We start from the raw sequence: 16477 nt of genomic DNA on the forward strand, positions 1-16477 counted from the left end.
AAATGGGCCACTGTTCAAGAACACTATACTCACTTATTTCTATATGGGCTCCTTGAAAAGAATTCCATAATACCACCAATTATTCTTTCCCACCACTTAGTAAGTTGGGTTCTCATTTTTCTTCTGGTATCTGTCAAGATTTTACTGGCACACCCATGCTTCTTGGCTTGGCTTAATGGTCTTGATATTCTGTGGTAAATAAATCATGTCTGTTTATGTTCGAACTTTTCACTTTCTGCATATCATTGGAAAATTCGAATCTTCCTTATTCAATCTTGTACGTAATGTACCTAACTCAAACTTGTACTTAATGCATAGTCTCTATTCCTCTGACACCTTTGAAAAAGTAGAACATAAACTTTTCCTCCTGTTACAGCTGCTGCCTGAAATTTGAATTTCATGTGCTGAAAGAAACCATGCCTTTGGTATCAGACATTGAGAGACTCCCCAGTGAAAATTGATCTGCATGTGGTGACTACATCACTCCACTAGATCAGTGACCTTTGGGTCCAAACAATCCAGACTGATTCCCACTAAACTCTAGAAAGTGCCCTATCCTGGGTCTATGATAGTCTGGATGATGCACCCAAATGTCTCTGGACTCTGGGTTTGCAGGAAACATTTCCTATGCTCACAGTTGGATAGCAGTACTTAGGGATAACAACTGATCTTTTACCTTTCAAGGTATGTTGGAAGCTGCTCTGCATTGCAGAGGATGTCCTTCCCTGTATTTAGAATCAAAGAGAATTCAATGTGGAAGGAATATTAAGAATGAGCTCATCTCTCAATGTGAACTTCAATGGTGAGAGCCAAAAAAATGGGATGGAATAATATTTTCATATTTACTAGGGCACTACAGATCAGGTTTTTTATAATCCTAAATAGCTCAGATATGTCTGTGTCTTTCTTTATCTCACTCCACCTCTTCATCTCTCTCTCCCTTTCACTTTCTCTTTACTTTGTGCCTCTGATTTCCCTTAAGGTCAGGGAATGATCCACCAACATGCCAAATCCTTGGTGCTTACCCTGATCACATTTCACATACCAACAAAATGTCTTGATCTTAACACAAGTGGACACGGCATTGGGAGACTGCTTAGGAAAATCAAGCCTATCATATTGCAAACCAAAGTCAGAATGAGACACAAAAATACCCAAACAAATTTATGACCACTTGTCTGCCACTTTATACAGCAGGGTTCATCAGATGACATTTTGCTGTGAAACCACTCAGTGTTCTCTAGATTAAGATTTCACCCCAGAGGTTAAGTGCTTTAACTAGATGTTGAGCTCCCATCAATGCCCTCCCTGCCCCCAAGCATACACATCCATCCCTGAAGGTCCACACAGGGATTCTCCTTGTTCACATAAGGCTTTCTTTCCCACTGTCTTAGATATGCACCATGGGAAGAAACCCTTAGCAACACACATTCTCACAGTTGGATTCTGACTCCAGTAATTTCTGAATTGTGAAGACTGATTATCCATCTTGTTACTTATTTATGCTGGAGATAGAACCCAGGGCCCCATGCATACTAGGCAAGCCCTCTACCATTAAGCCGAACCCCCCAGACCCATTGTCTTGATAATTTTAACACAGATTTCATTTAGACCCGAGAAAAGAATCCTGAGACATGGTTTGCACTTTTTCATTCCAGTGCAACCTTTATCTCTCCATGGTTCTAATCAGAGTAAAAAAATAAAATAAGTAACACTGGAAACATTATAAGACGTTTGTTAAGAGGCAATGAACAAATACTATAATAGCAATCATATTCACAGGATAGAAATCAACCTTAATCAATCGAAATGTTGTTTTTAAATAGGCTGGTTTAAATAATAATTGGATAATTTGTTCTTTTTAGAAAATCTAAGTGTTTCTCTTTTCCACCACATTGGTTCATACAAAAGTGGGAAGGCTTGATGAAGGAGAGTTCCAAACCACAGACCTCCACACCCCAGACGTAGTAGTTCAAAGGTCTAACCTAGTCAGCAGGCCTCATCACGGCTGTGGTTGGCTACAGTCTCTGCACTCAAACAATCTCTAATGTGCAGAGATAAAACAGATATACACAAATAAATGTACATAAATATAGAGCTGAGCAAGAAGAAAGGCAGGGAATAAAAGGCTCAACTAAACCAAAAGCTGGTTCTTTGAAAAGTCTAATGAAAAGATAAACCTCTGGCAAAAATAATCAAGAAAACAAGAGAGAAGACAAAAATAAATAATATTAGAAAAGTAAAGAGACCCAGTACCTAAAAGTTCATTCCATTAAATTTGGGTTTCAGTTTTTTAATTTTAAGACTGTTTTTACTCACTCACTCATTTGTTAAACATTTACTGATGTGTCAGGGATATACAATGATCAAAACCCCAGCCCACCTGAAGCCTACCTTGCCTGTCAACTGATACGAAATGAGCAAAGCAAATATGTGTGTCACATAGCCAGGTAGCAGAATTGCCTTGAAGAAAAGCAAAGCACATCAGGAAGCAGAACGCAATGGAGACAGTATTTTAGATAGAGAGGTCAGAAAAGGTCTCTTTTAATTATCTGACTTTGAGCAGAGCCCTGAAAGAACTGATAAGCAAGCCATAAGAACATCTGAGAGAAGAGAATTCCAGTTAGAGGGAACATCCAAATGATGTTAGATAGCAAAGGTAGGCCATAGAGGAAAGACCAGACCAGCAAGTGCAAAGGTCCTGTGACATACTAAGGAGGCCAGAGGTAGCTGCAGCACAGGGTTGGGGGTGTGGGATCTGAGCAGGGAGAATGGCAAAATAAGGGTTACTAACACACTTATCTCACAGGATTCTAGCAGCAGTCATATAATTGCAAGTGGAAGGGCAACTAAAAAGGGTTAAATTGGGCTATGAAATTGATATAAGAGGGAAGAAAGAGGAAAAGAGGATCACTTTTATTTGAGACTGTCTCTATATTAGCTTACTGTTTCTACACCTTAGCTTCTTAGGCAATAGATTTACCAGAGAAACAAAAACTTGGACCAAAAGTGTAAAACCACTGTCACCATAATGGTTCACACAGGCCCTTGACAGTCTGAGAGATTGTGCAATGGGCAGTGTGTGGGAGCAGAGTATTCTGGTTTGGATAATTAAGGGGGAAAAGGGGACGGGAAGCCCTGAAGGCAGACTGGTTGGATTCAGTTCTACCGCTTTTAGATGTGTGTCCTTAGGAATGTCACTTAACTGCTTTACCTTTCGGTTTCCTCAGCTGTAAAACAGGGATGAGAACATGGTTGCCTTATAGGGTTGATGTGAGGATTGAGTAAAACAACAACCATAAAATGCCAGCATCAACCATACTCATCAGCCCTCCTGAGGTCTGCTTTCCTCTTTCTCAAGTGAGGACAACAAACAAAAATCGTCTGGTTTTCACCTCCTTTAAAAAAACACAGAACTCATTTTCAAAACAAAATCGTGTGTGCAATTCCAACACTGTCTATAAACCAGATGAAAGAGATGTTTCTCTGGTTGAAGGCAGAGCCCCAGAGCCCCACCCTAGTACCTCCCTCCCCTCATTGAAGATGCCAGAACTCTTAGAACACAGTAAGATGGAATCAGAAAACATGGGTCAGATGTATGTTCTGTGAAGCCTCCTCCATTCCTAAAATCCTATAACTACCTTCACTTACAGAAGATGGAGGGGAAAAATGAAATAAGATTGCTGATTAAATAGCCCCTCTTGAGAGATCCAGAAATTCCATATAAAATCTCCAAGAGAAATGCAAATCTATGTTCTTCGAAAGTCACTTACACAAGATTCACAGAAGCACAATTAGCAACATCCTTAAACTAGAAAATACTCAAAGGCTCAAGGACAGTAGACTGAATGAATATATTGTGGTCTAGTCACACAATGAAAAGGAATGCAGCAATGCGGGAAAATGAACCAATACTACACACCACAACGTGGTTGGATCTTACATATCTAACTCTGAACAAGGCAGTCCATATAGAAAATGGCACATACTCTCTGATTCCATTTATATAAAGTTCGTAAACAAAAAATAAATCCATGGGGTTGCAGTTAAAAGAATGGCTATCCTTCAGGTACAATGGTACATGCCTATAATCCCAGCAACTCAGGAGGCTGAGGCAGGAGGATTTCAAGTCCAAGGCCAGCCTCTACAACTTACAGAGGACTTAAGCCACTTAGCAAGACCCTGTCTCAAAATAAAACATAAAAAGGGCAAGGGATGTGGCTCAGTGGTTAAGTGCCCCTGGGTTCAATCCACAGTATCCCCTCCAATCACAAAAAAAAAAAAAAAGAATGGTTATCCTATGGTATGGAAGGTGGATATACAGGAAGGGTTTCTGGGCTGCTGACAATATTCTGTTTCTTGTTTTATCTTAGACTTGTAAAAATTCATCAAACCATACTGTTCATTTTGCTATACCTCTCTACATGTATGTTAAGCTTCAGTTTTAAAATGTACTGAAAAAGAGTTCTTGGTAAGGTCAGGCTGTGAGACTGTGAGAGTGACTAGTTATTTGTACAGTGGTCCAGTTCCAATGATCCGGTATTCTCTGTAAGCAAAAAAAAAAAAAAAAAAAAAAAAATCAAGAAAGAAAGAAGAAAAAAGTCCCACAATCAGAGCATTCCTCTCTCCCAATTCCTTCAAATGATGAGCTGAGCTGAGAATGAATGGAAACAACAAGGTACACACAGACATCTCATTCTTTCAGGTTACCTTGTATGTGGCTGAACTCACCAAAGTTCATACCTCAAGGTGCAAGAGAAAGGTTTTAAAGTACTTTACAAACTGTAATCAATGACAAGGCATTTTTGAATTTTGGATATCATGGTGACCTCATTCATTATTTTTTTTAACATTGGAAAACAGCACTATGGGGGAAACCAGCAGTATGTGTGGTAGATGAGAAGAGTATAAGAACTCCATGTTGTGTCTAGAAAAATCCCATGGCTTTGTTGCCTTTCTTCACTATGATAGATCAATGAGTCCACTTTTTAATGTTCATAATGTAAAGAGAAATAGCTTATTCCCAAGTCCTCTGGGTGGCAGTGGGGTATGGTAAGTGATAAAAATCAATATAATGATTTATACTAATGCGTTCAAATCTACGAATTTGTTCTTTCCCATGAAGAGTCTAAGTATATTCCACATGCTTTTAATTGACCTATTTCTTAAAAAAAAAAGATTGCCAATTAAACAAGTTAAAACTTTGGCTTCTCAGTTAACCAAGTCAAAACTTTTGTGTCAATCAATTACATAATGTCTTTTCTTTTTCAATATTTTTCTCCAGTTTCATTTGTATACCCCAGATCTGATCAACTGGTCCTTTCAGAAAGATTTTTGATTAGGAAAAAAATCCCTGTGTGGTTTTGCTATCTTGTTTATTTGTTTGTTTTGCTTTCTCTGTTAAAATCTACTCTACCCCCATATTGGGTTAAGGGCCAATTAAATAATTAATGAAATGATAATTGATTTATTTTTTACAACTACACCTAGGGGACTAACTTTAGGTGAGAAAATTCAGGTTCTAAAAACATGTTCAATTATAACTGACAGAATTACAACTTGGAAGAATGGCAAACTAAACTGCAGTTAAAAATCCAACTTTAATTACTATGAAAGTTGATGACACCCATCTATGGTTCTCTACCTCCAGTAAAAAGTCCTAAGATAGTAGGAACTCAATAACACTGAAATTGCATCAAGTTCTTTTGTTTAGTTTGAAATGAAACTAAGAGCTTAAAGGAAGAGGCAACTATTGTGGGAAATGAGTTGTATCCCTCTAGTAAGTAAAGGTACAGTTTGTGTCTTTTTACTGAAATTTAAAGGAAAGAAAAGAGAGCTTGGGTAAGACCATCTTCATTAATTAGGAATACTAAGGTGATATTGAGGACAAGATAAATCAGAAAAACAAATGGCAGAGCAGAACAAGCATTGGGTTAGGAGTTCAGTAGGAGATCTAGGACCATTTCCCTCATCTTGCTGTGCCCCAAGACCAGGAGTTTGAAACCCTGCCAGGGCCTTCTTCTAAGCTCTCACATCATGAGACTAGTTGCTGAGCACAGGAGTAAACACAAAGGGATCCTTCACTCCTTGTGGCACCACTGGCCTAACAGCAGGTTCACGTGGCCATCCAGATTTTAAGCATGACTATTTTCAAATCTGATTTTTTTTCCAATAGAAGCCTGTGAAAGGAGTCTATGAGGAGAACATCCGGTTTCTCACATCGTGGGATCAAACACAAGCTTCCATCACCTCTAAAGGTATGGTCAATAGCATAAAAGTTGTATATGTGCAATGCCCAGAGCAGGAAGGTCTTTGTTTCTGGACTGCATAAAAAAAATGCCTCTGGCCACATGCAGTGGTGCATGTCTATAATCTTAGCTACTTGGGGGTCTGAGGCAAGAGGATCAAGTTCAAGGCTTGCTTGGGCAACTTAGCCAGACTCTGTCTCAAAATACAAAAAGAGCTGGGAGGATAGCTCAGTGATAGAATGCTTGTCTAGTACATGCAAGGCCCTGAGTTCAATGCTCAAAACTTCAAGAAAAAAATTCTCTGAGGAATAATAAAAAAGATGTTAGAGGTCTAACACTAGATAACAGATAACCTGGCAACAGCTGCTGCCCCAGCAATGCAACTGAATTTTGTTGTTTTCAAGATTACCATAAGATTTTCAGACTCTTCTTTCCACCAAGAGGTGCTTTGACTGCCCTAATCGGTCAACTCCTTCCATTCCAACCCTGCCTACTGAATAGATCTAGTCTTTCCATTTATTGATCATCTACTAATTCAACTTCGTTATTCAGAGCTTATTTATTTACCAATTCTACCTGGGAAGTTTCTTTGTACCATCTAATTCTAACTGTGAGCACCAAAATCCTTTCTAACACCCTCATATGGACACATTCCTTAAAACACCTGAGAACAACAAATTGGATTTTTCCAGACTTCCCCATCTGTTTTCCAACCACTTCCATATGGCATCTCTATCTCCCTTTCCCCAGCCTCTCCCTCCTGGCTGCACCACTGCAGCTCTCTCTCCGTCAATGAGGTAAATATGATGCCCGCCAGGGCAGGAGGAAAAAACTTTATTTAGTTTCAGACCAAACGTATGATTACCCCCACAATAATCACATCTGTGCTCTGTTTGCATTTGTAGGAAGGTACAAGCATGCAGATGCACATCATTTTGCAAGGCACACTCACACACCCAGTGTCACAGCTAATCACCATATGCTAGACATTCCAATTCTATTTAGATAATGAAGACAGGCCTTACAGGAAAGAACAGACCAGCAGAACGTTGCTTCCCAGGGAGCCAGGAGGATGCCACTGGGTAAGCACACAACAAGATATAAAGCCTCTCAGGAAATGTGGACAAAACGGTTTTGGCATGTTGGGTGTTACACATGATAAACTAGAACCACACACAGATGAATCTGATGCTTTAAAAATTATACAAGGCAAACAGCAATTCCCACACACAAAAGGATGAGAAGGTGGAAATCAAAATCCAAAACAGTGTGTTCTCAGAGAAAGAAAATACTCTCCCTATATCCTCTCTTCCATTGTGTAAGAGGTAATTTTTTTTCCAGGAAGAGCAGATTCTTCTGAGATGCATGCACCCTCTTGTCCCTTTATCTACTACGTCAGCAATCTGAGAAATTAGCCAAAGGGAATTTCATTTTTTCTTCTCCTCTACAAATATCATTACAAGTATTAACAAAGAGTAACCTCACCCCCATCTCAGCCTTCCACCAAGGGCATAAAGAGCCTTTTCCTTTTATGCTGTCTGCTGCTGTCTTGACCACATATGACACATAGAAAAGAAATTTCAATCAAAGCCTCCAAAGGTCTTCCTTAATTCCTTCCATATTTTTTGCTTGGGGCATTTACCAAGACTTTTATGAGTTAAGAAGCCAATTGCATCATTTATTTGCCCCACAGTATCATCACACTCTCCCCCAAACCATCCAAAAGCTCCTGAGTTCTGCTCACCCAACACACCTATCAGCCATGACTGGAACCACCCAAAGGGCTTTACTTTGAAACATGGTTCTCTCCTTTCTGCCCTCAACATTAATGTATTTGTGCATCAGTGACTTGCTAGCTAGAGTAAATGCTCCCAGGATCTGGCTGCAAGCTCCCATCTTTGGTTGTACATCTACCCTCCCTGGAATTTAAGGCATTTTGCAGATGTAATACTGGTGTCTACATACTGACAGCTACAGCATCAGAGCTGCCAACCTTGGTTTGGCAGGCTGGCATTTCCATGCTGCTGGCTCTCCTCCAATGCACACACTCTTCTGTTCTTCTACTCCCACAGACTCACTGCTGCCATGACCTGGCTCACTCTGGCCTAAAAGAAACCACTGCTACATATGGGAACTATGGACATCTTGCTTTGATATTTTTCTGAAATCTTCCATAAAGTAAGGAGGACAACTGTAGGACAATTTTAGCTGAGCACAGTGGTGGGACATTTTCCAGTGAAACACTGCACTGGCATCTTCCAAGTTACTCCTTGTACTCGGCCACTGGCACCAAACCTAGAAATTTAGGAGAATCATCTTCAATTTCCCTCTATTACCTGAACTCAAGAGTGCTTCAGAAACTCGAGTACTTTTTTATCACTGAGCTATTGGAGGGAGGCTTTGGAGGTGGGGGCTCATCTCAGGGTACTGGTCATTCTGGTGCAGGCTGCTAGTGGTGACTTCTCATTGCATGCATTGACTCCTCTCCTAAACTACCCTGAAGGTCAGCCATACAATACCAGCCACCCTCTTGAGTCAAAAAGTTGCTTGAGCTGTGCTCTTTCTGTCTTCACTGATCACTGGGCAACCACCTTGCCCCTGAGAGCCCTCACTTTTCTTCATTTGGAATCATACTAACCCTGCATAAAACCAAGAAGCAAAAATCTGAAAAGTCAAGGACTCCAGAGTATCAGTTTCAATAATATCTTATTTATCTGGTCTTTCAAGGTGTGAGGTGCTCTACCCAAAAAAAATATTGATATTACCATCATCATCATCATCACTATCTATGGTAATCTTTCCAAATTACATTATTAAATTCCCTCCTCAGAGCAATAAAGCCTACAAACATAACCTAGCCTTCTTCTTTTCTAAAAAAACAACTATTGTACCAAGTAATAAGACGGCGGATCCCCTCAGGAGCTGTGAATCTTTATATGGACTGTTCATCCCTACACTAACATCCCCAAACCCTTGTACCTTGAGTTCTTGTGCTTTTTAATTAACTAGTTCTTCTGAGTCTTCCTTCACTGTCCAATGGTAGTGACTTTATAAGCTGTTGTCAGGTTTTTTACCTAAGCCTGCCTTATTTGCTCCACCAATCTACACACACGTTAGAGAAACAAATGAGTGAGGAGTGAGCATGGGAGCATTGCACAGCCACCACATTGCAAAATCCAGTGGCCATTTGCACAGTAGCCCATGGGATTGGTGTCCCCTAGAGTGGTGGCAGTACACAGTCAGTTCCAAAATATACAGTGGACAAAAACTAATAAACTCCCCTGTCAAATACATAGGCTCTGTGACAACAAATTTAATTGTTCTTCTCTATGCCCCTTTTCTTCCTTCTTTATTATTATCATCAATGTTCTAGAGAGTTCCCAGATCCCCTTTCCCCACATCTATAAATTGAGACCATGAAATAAAGTCTGGGTAAATAAAATGATGCTACGGATTACATGAGTGATGACTCTTCAGACCTGGATTTGAATCTTAGCTTGCTCATACACTAGCTGTGCAACTTTAGACATATAACTTACTTCTAAGAGCTTTGGTTCCCTCATCTGTAAAACGGAAATAAAAGTAGCCTTTGATGGGTCAGATTGCTGTGAGAATGAAATGCCATAATATATGTAAAGTGCTTGGAACAGTGCCAGGCACATCTTCAGTCTTCAATTAATGTTAATACATATTAGTCATTATCCCTGTATTTCAACACATCAACTAAATTTTGCTAAGCTCATAATGGGCAGGATGGCATAGTTGAGAGTCCACAGGCTCTGGAATCAGATTGCCTGGATGAGAATCCTGGGGTCCCCTTTTCCAGTTGCATGATTTTGGGAAGTTTAACTTTTCTGAAAAATGGGAAAAATAGTAACACCTAGTTCTTAGCGCTTGTAAAATATAAATATATGTTGTGAAATATAAATACATATATTATGTAAGATATAATATATATTAGAATAGTACCTGCACATTGCAAGACTTTATTAGATGTTGACTGACCTCATAACTATTATATGCTCTGACTTGGGGATGATTATTAAATGGTCACAAATTTGTCCTCTCCCTGTGTTCACATCTTTGCAATGTGGCACTGCAGATCTTACATCAAGAAGTAGAATCTATTCCTCCAGTTCTTGATTCTGAACTGACCATGTGACTTGTTTGGGCCAATTAGCAAACACGATACCCAAAAAGGTGTGGAAAAGTGTTTGAGAACTAGAGCTTGCCCTCTGTTGCTGATCTTGAGAATTGTGTCTACTTTGTGAATCAGCCCAAGCTATTCTGTGGGAGGATAAGAGACCACATGGAAGAGAACTAAGACACCAAAGCCAATAGCCCTACCCTGACTAACAACCTGCCAACAGCCAAGTATACAGCTCAGCCATAAGCCAAACTGCCTTCTGGCAACAAATACATGAGCCCAACTGGTCCAGAACACAATTTCCCTGACAACACACAGAATTTTGAGTCAAATAAATGGTTATTGTTTAAAGTCATTGAATTTCGGGGTGGTTTATTACACAGCATAAGCTAACTGAAACAGGCCTTGTAGAGTCTGTGTAGTTTCATGTAACATATATGTGGCCATGAATGGATATTGTGAAGCATTTTAAAATAACATACCTCTCTCCCCTGGCCTTTCTCTCCCCCACCTCCCCCCTTCCCAAGCCCTGCACCTTGGCTAACAAGTTTCTAAAGACAATAATACTCTCCATAATATATTTATATTAAAAATAGCTTCAGAAAAGCTTCTTGATATTACACACACACACACACATGGTACCTAAAAGTCAGAGCAAACCAAGAAGAAAACTCTGTGAGTAGAAGGGACATTAACACAGGGCAGGCTCTAAATAATTACAAGCTTCCACTCATAGACTTTGGAATTGATTAGGTCAAGAAGTTGTAACTGGCTCTAGGTCACCTGCCTGAAAAGTTTTCCTTAGCTCTTCCCACTGATGTTATCTTCTTGTTGCCTTTCAATACATGGAGTGTGCATTAAGGCTTTGGATCATTATGATCCTGTGTGGCCCTGGAGTATACACATTATGCATCTGAATCTTGTCTACCACACAAAATACTAAATTCCTTGAAGATAGAAAATTGTCTCAATCCCTCAAAGTACTTGCAAAGTTTTAGGAACAAATTAGGTATGCAAGAAAATACTATTATATTGCATAAAACCGAGTCATACATTTTTAGAAATGCAATGGTCATTATATAAAAGAAACTGCCCAAGGTAGAATGAATACATATTTAGTACTCAAGAGGAGGCAGCATAACAAGGGGGTCCAAAAGCACTGAGGTCACCCCTAGGTTTGAATCATGAACTCTCAACTTACTAACTGTGCCCAAGTTTATTCATCTGTAACTGGTGATGATAGAAGCAGCTACCTAATGGGGTTGTTATGAGGATGAATTAAGGTAATAAATGTAAATAAGTACATCTATATAATGGAATGCTATTTGACAATAAAAAGGAACAAACCTCAGAAAAACATTATGCTCAATGAAAGAAGCCAGTTACAAAAGAATACATATATTATTCCATTTACATGTGTTATCCAGCAAAGGCAAGTTCATAGGGACAGAAAGTAGATTAATGGTTGCCTGTGGCTAGGGTGGGATTAGGGGTTAACTGTAAGTGGGCACAAGAAGCGGAAAAAATGTTTTACAATCAGATTATGATGACGGTAGCACAATTCTAAACTTACTGAAAAATCATTGCATTGTGCATTTAAAATAGTGGTATGTAAATTATGTCTTAATAAAGTTGTTTTAGAAAATGCAAAGGGCTTAGAGAACAGTGTCTAGCTCAGGATAAGCACTTTGTAAATGTTTATTAAAAATAGATAAGCATTGTACTTGGGCAAACCTGGGTCTAGCAGTGTCCCCTGAATGCTGAACCACTCTCATCTTTCTAACCCCTTGTTCACCCTACTTCCTTCCCACAGGGATTGAAAGCTGGGATCCTCTTCCCATGAGTCCAGGATGCTGCTAAGACAGCCATATGTGTCTCCTTGGCTGCTACTGTTCCTCCCACTGCCAAAATTCTACGCAGTCTATTAAATGCCTCTTGTTTATGTAGCTCATGATGCCAAGCTATATTTTATTATATTGAGCCAACTGCTCTTATACAAGTTTTTTTTTCTTTTTTGAGGAAGGGAATTTTTGGAGGAGGGGATGATCACACTATTGAGGGAGGGAGATTTCTTAAAACCACGACTCCCCAAACAGCTGCTGATTACTCACAGAAGCCCACACATCCCTGCCCTTGACAAATGTCGTGCCACAGGGAAGCTTTAACCCTGATCAAGTCTGGACAATAACACCCTCCCTGGGCAGATAGAAGGAAAGAGTTGGAAAGGGTTGGAAGAGTTAAAGAAAGAATAAGAAAATCATATTGGAAAGAAAAAACAGTTTGAAATAGATTTATAGCAAGGCTCTGCCACATACACAGGAATAGGGAGGGTTTAATTTGCAATAAGTCCCTGGAACAGACAAGAGTCTCAAGCATACAATTCTTGTAAACTTGTGGCTTTAGCATCTTGCCCCAAACCATCTGTAAGGAGTTTCCAGATCTTCTGTGAACTCATCACTCCTTCCTGTTTTATCTCTGGGCCTTCATTATGAACTGGCCCATTCATTCAGTTCCCATCAGGTCACGTGCTCAGTTGCTCACCATTTCCCACATTGAAGCTAATGGAGTCTATCTTCTCAGCCATTTAAATGCATCTGTCCAAATTTTTTGAGAGGGAAAGAAATATGACCTACCTCCTCACAGTCTCCTCAGACTTGGCAAAATAGATACCTGGAGTTATGCCCAGACCTAGTAAGAACAACCCACTTCCCCTATTCAGTGTCAATAATTTATGTATGCAATCAGTCAAAGATTATTTATTGAGCACTCACACATGACAGGGCCTGGGTTCCATACCCTAGAAGTGCTTTGCAAACTTGAGCATACCTGGAGATCACCTAGAAAACTACTAAAACACAAATTCCTGGGCCCCACCCCAGAGCTCTCAATTCAGCAGGTCTGGATGGGGTCCAGATTCAGCATTTCTAAAAAGCTCCTAGGTAATGCCAATACTGCAGATTCATGGAACAAACTTGACGTAGCAGTGCTCTAGGGGCTACAATGGTGAATAAATGGTGCAGCTGGCCTCAAGTAGCTTATAATCAATTACTAGACACGAGGCTTTTATGCACACATGAATGCACACCAAAACAAAACCATAATACCATGTAAAATAGGATAAATCTTACAGACAACAAGTGAGGAAAATTGAGAGGAGAAGTTGGGCTGATGTGGTATTTGTGTAGATGAACATACAAATTGACACCTATATGCATATATTTCCGTACATGAGTTCTTCATGGGCAAAAAATATATCATACCCATTTTCCAACTTCTAACACTATGAAGTGATAAGTTCACAGAAGGTCTGAGAACTCCTTGTGCAATGCTTGGCACACAGTAGATGCTCAATGGAATATTTATTAAATGAATGAATGAACAAATATAAATGTAAGCACCTATATATTGAATTGTATGTAATAATGTTTTGCATCTTTTGGTTATATGTTTCTCTGCCTCATCAAATCCCAATGAGTCAAAAGGCATTGAAAGATGCACAAAGACTGTACCAGGACTGGGATATATTTTGCACTAGATTCCACAACTAACATGACATACATAGTGCCTGTTTTCATAAAGCTGAAAGCCAGGTTTCTCTACATATGATGCTTTCTATACTTTAACCCTGAGTCCACTGGGCCCTTGTCTGAGATCTCACTCTGTCTTGAATGCCCCAATCCAAAGCTCTGAATCACGGTTTGCTGAATTGGAGCGAGTTCTTAACTTCTATGTGCTTCTGTTTCTTCACCCCAAAAATGGGGATAAAAGTAGGACCCCTATCAAGGGCTAGAGTGAACACTAGTTGAGTTCATTAATGGAATACACCTGATTCTAAGAAAGGGATTGGAAACAAATATTCATTCTTCTTTTTGTTGTTATTATTGTTATCACTATCTTCATCACCAAAAACTGACTGCTAGGATGAGATACATTAGCTTAGAAAGTATTATGCTAAGAAGTGAGATCAGGAAAACAGGCTTTCTGAGCCTCATAAAGTCCAGCCAGGTCTTACAGCTTTCTTTCTCCACCCTATTTGTTTTCCCCTTCCTCCCCCAATCCACTCTCATAACAGCTTCTTGAAACATCCAACCGGTTTACAAATCAAGGCCATTGCTGTGATGGCTTGAGTCCAGGCCCAAGCTGGCAGGATCAAGGAAAGACAGGCCCCTCTCATTCAGACACATACAGCCTACTTGTCACCCTTTTGGAAACCAGTGACTCAGATGTAACTCTCCTGCAAGGCAGCAGCTGGTGGGCTTTGGCAAAGCACACAAAGGGAGCACATTCTCTCTCCCAGCGACCCAGGGCACCAAGGAGAAGGTCTTAATGCAGCTCTCATTCTTGCTTTAGCCTAATTAAAATGGCATTACCAGTTTCAATGGCAGGTTTCTTCTGACAGCTGCAACTGGTTCCCTTCTCTGGAGCTTTTTATTCTTTTCAGTTTATTGATCCCCAACATGGAACCAAGGAGGATTGGAATAAAAGATAACAGCTCATCTCTTTCCTCTCTCCCTCATCTTGTCTGAGGTCTCAGATCTGCAGACAGTTACTTGCCACCTCTGTTTATCTAAACTGTCTCAGAAGCCTCACAATGGGCACAATTTATAAACCAATAGCCCAAACTCTCCTGGGTTAACAAATGACTTTAATTTTATATTCGAGCATAAACCTCTCAGGGGCTAGAAGCCCACATTTTATAAAAACCAAGACATCTTCAGCCTGTTCACCTCAAAAGGACAGTATCTGCTCTGTTACCTGGCAAGATGAGGTGAAAAATGACAAAATGAACATCACATCCCCTCTGAACGTCTAAACTCTTTCCCCTCAAGAGGTGGCTACTTGCCTATAAATACCTCCAGGAAATTCCATAAGAGCCTCATTTTGCTTGTCTTCATTACAAAGTGAACACTACTTTGCAGTTGATCATTCAAATACCTTTTAGTAGAAACAAGGTAGCATTTTGGAAAGGGTTTCACTGCCACATCAAGTGAAAGCAATAGTTCAGAGTTGAGAATCACAAAAACACAGCAATAGGGTTGGGGATGTAGCTCATTTGGTAGAGTACTTGCCTTGCAAGCACAAGGCCCTGGGTTCAATCCCCAGCACCACAAAAAACAAAAACACAGTAACAGGGTTTAATATTATTTGGGATAGGACATGAAAGGACAATGAAAGAATAAATCACCCTGATGAATCCACTGCCATGACCTCTAGTCTTTTTTCACCCTGTGGTATTTATTCTCTCTTTCATTTGCTTGTGTGTTTATCACACATTTATTAAATACTAAAAATCGTATATGGCACACTGCTTGTGGGCATGGCCTTTCAGTTCAAGCAGACCTGCTCAATTTCCATTTCTACCATTTGAGCAGCTGTGTCCTTGGGCAAGCCATTTAGCTTCTCTAAACCTCAGTTGCCTAAGTGTAATTAAGTATGATTGTGGGAGCTAAGTGTGACCATGAACTAAGCTACATGGCACAGTTCTCCCACACAGGAATGAGCTATGAATATGCAGTGGTAATAATGATAGTGGTGATGATGAGGAGGAGGAGGAACAGGAGGAGGAGAAAGAGGAGAAGGAGAAAGAGGAGAAGGAGAAAGAAGAGGAGATGTAAGATACTGGCAGATAGCCAGTGGTAGCAATTTGTCTAGCCATTGGTCCTGTGAAACTTCAGAATTCTTGATCTTTTTTGGATAAGAAACTAAATTTGAGTCATCCAAGGCCTTGGGATGACAGCACACATTTGCTGGAAAAGCCAGTTCTTGACCAGAGTAGTAGATAAAGGAATCAAAAAGGGGATTCCATTTTTCTTTTCACTATTACCTATACTCCTATCCCCTCTGGGACTGCTGGGATAGTTGAATTGGACCCATGAAAACAAGCAAATCTACCCATATCCTTCAAGCTTGGAGCTCAACCTAGTAAAGGTAGAAACCAATAGGGATCCTGTTCTAATTGAACAGATCCTTCTCTTCAATGAATAACCAAAAGAAAGGCAATAAGATGAAATCGCCATGAAACTCTTGTGATGGAGCCCACAAGTACCTTAGTAGATTCTCTTGTCCTTTCACAAAAGTTTGT

General features: G+C 40.0%; 1 protein-coding gene across 1 annotated transcript in view; it reads right to left on the reverse strand.

Annotated features, from left to right (window-relative positions):
• Window positions 1-16477, reverse strand: part of NHS (NHS actin remodeling regulator) — a 333348-nt gene that overhangs the window by 244599 nt on the left and 72272 nt on the right. The gene's annotated exons all lie outside the window — the stretch shown is intronic.

This window comes from Sciurus vulgaris, assembly GCF_902686455.1.
Source record: "Sciurus vulgaris genome assembly, chromosome: X".
NCBI lineage: Eukaryota > Metazoa > Chordata > Mammalia > Rodentia > Sciuridae > Sciurus > Sciurus vulgaris.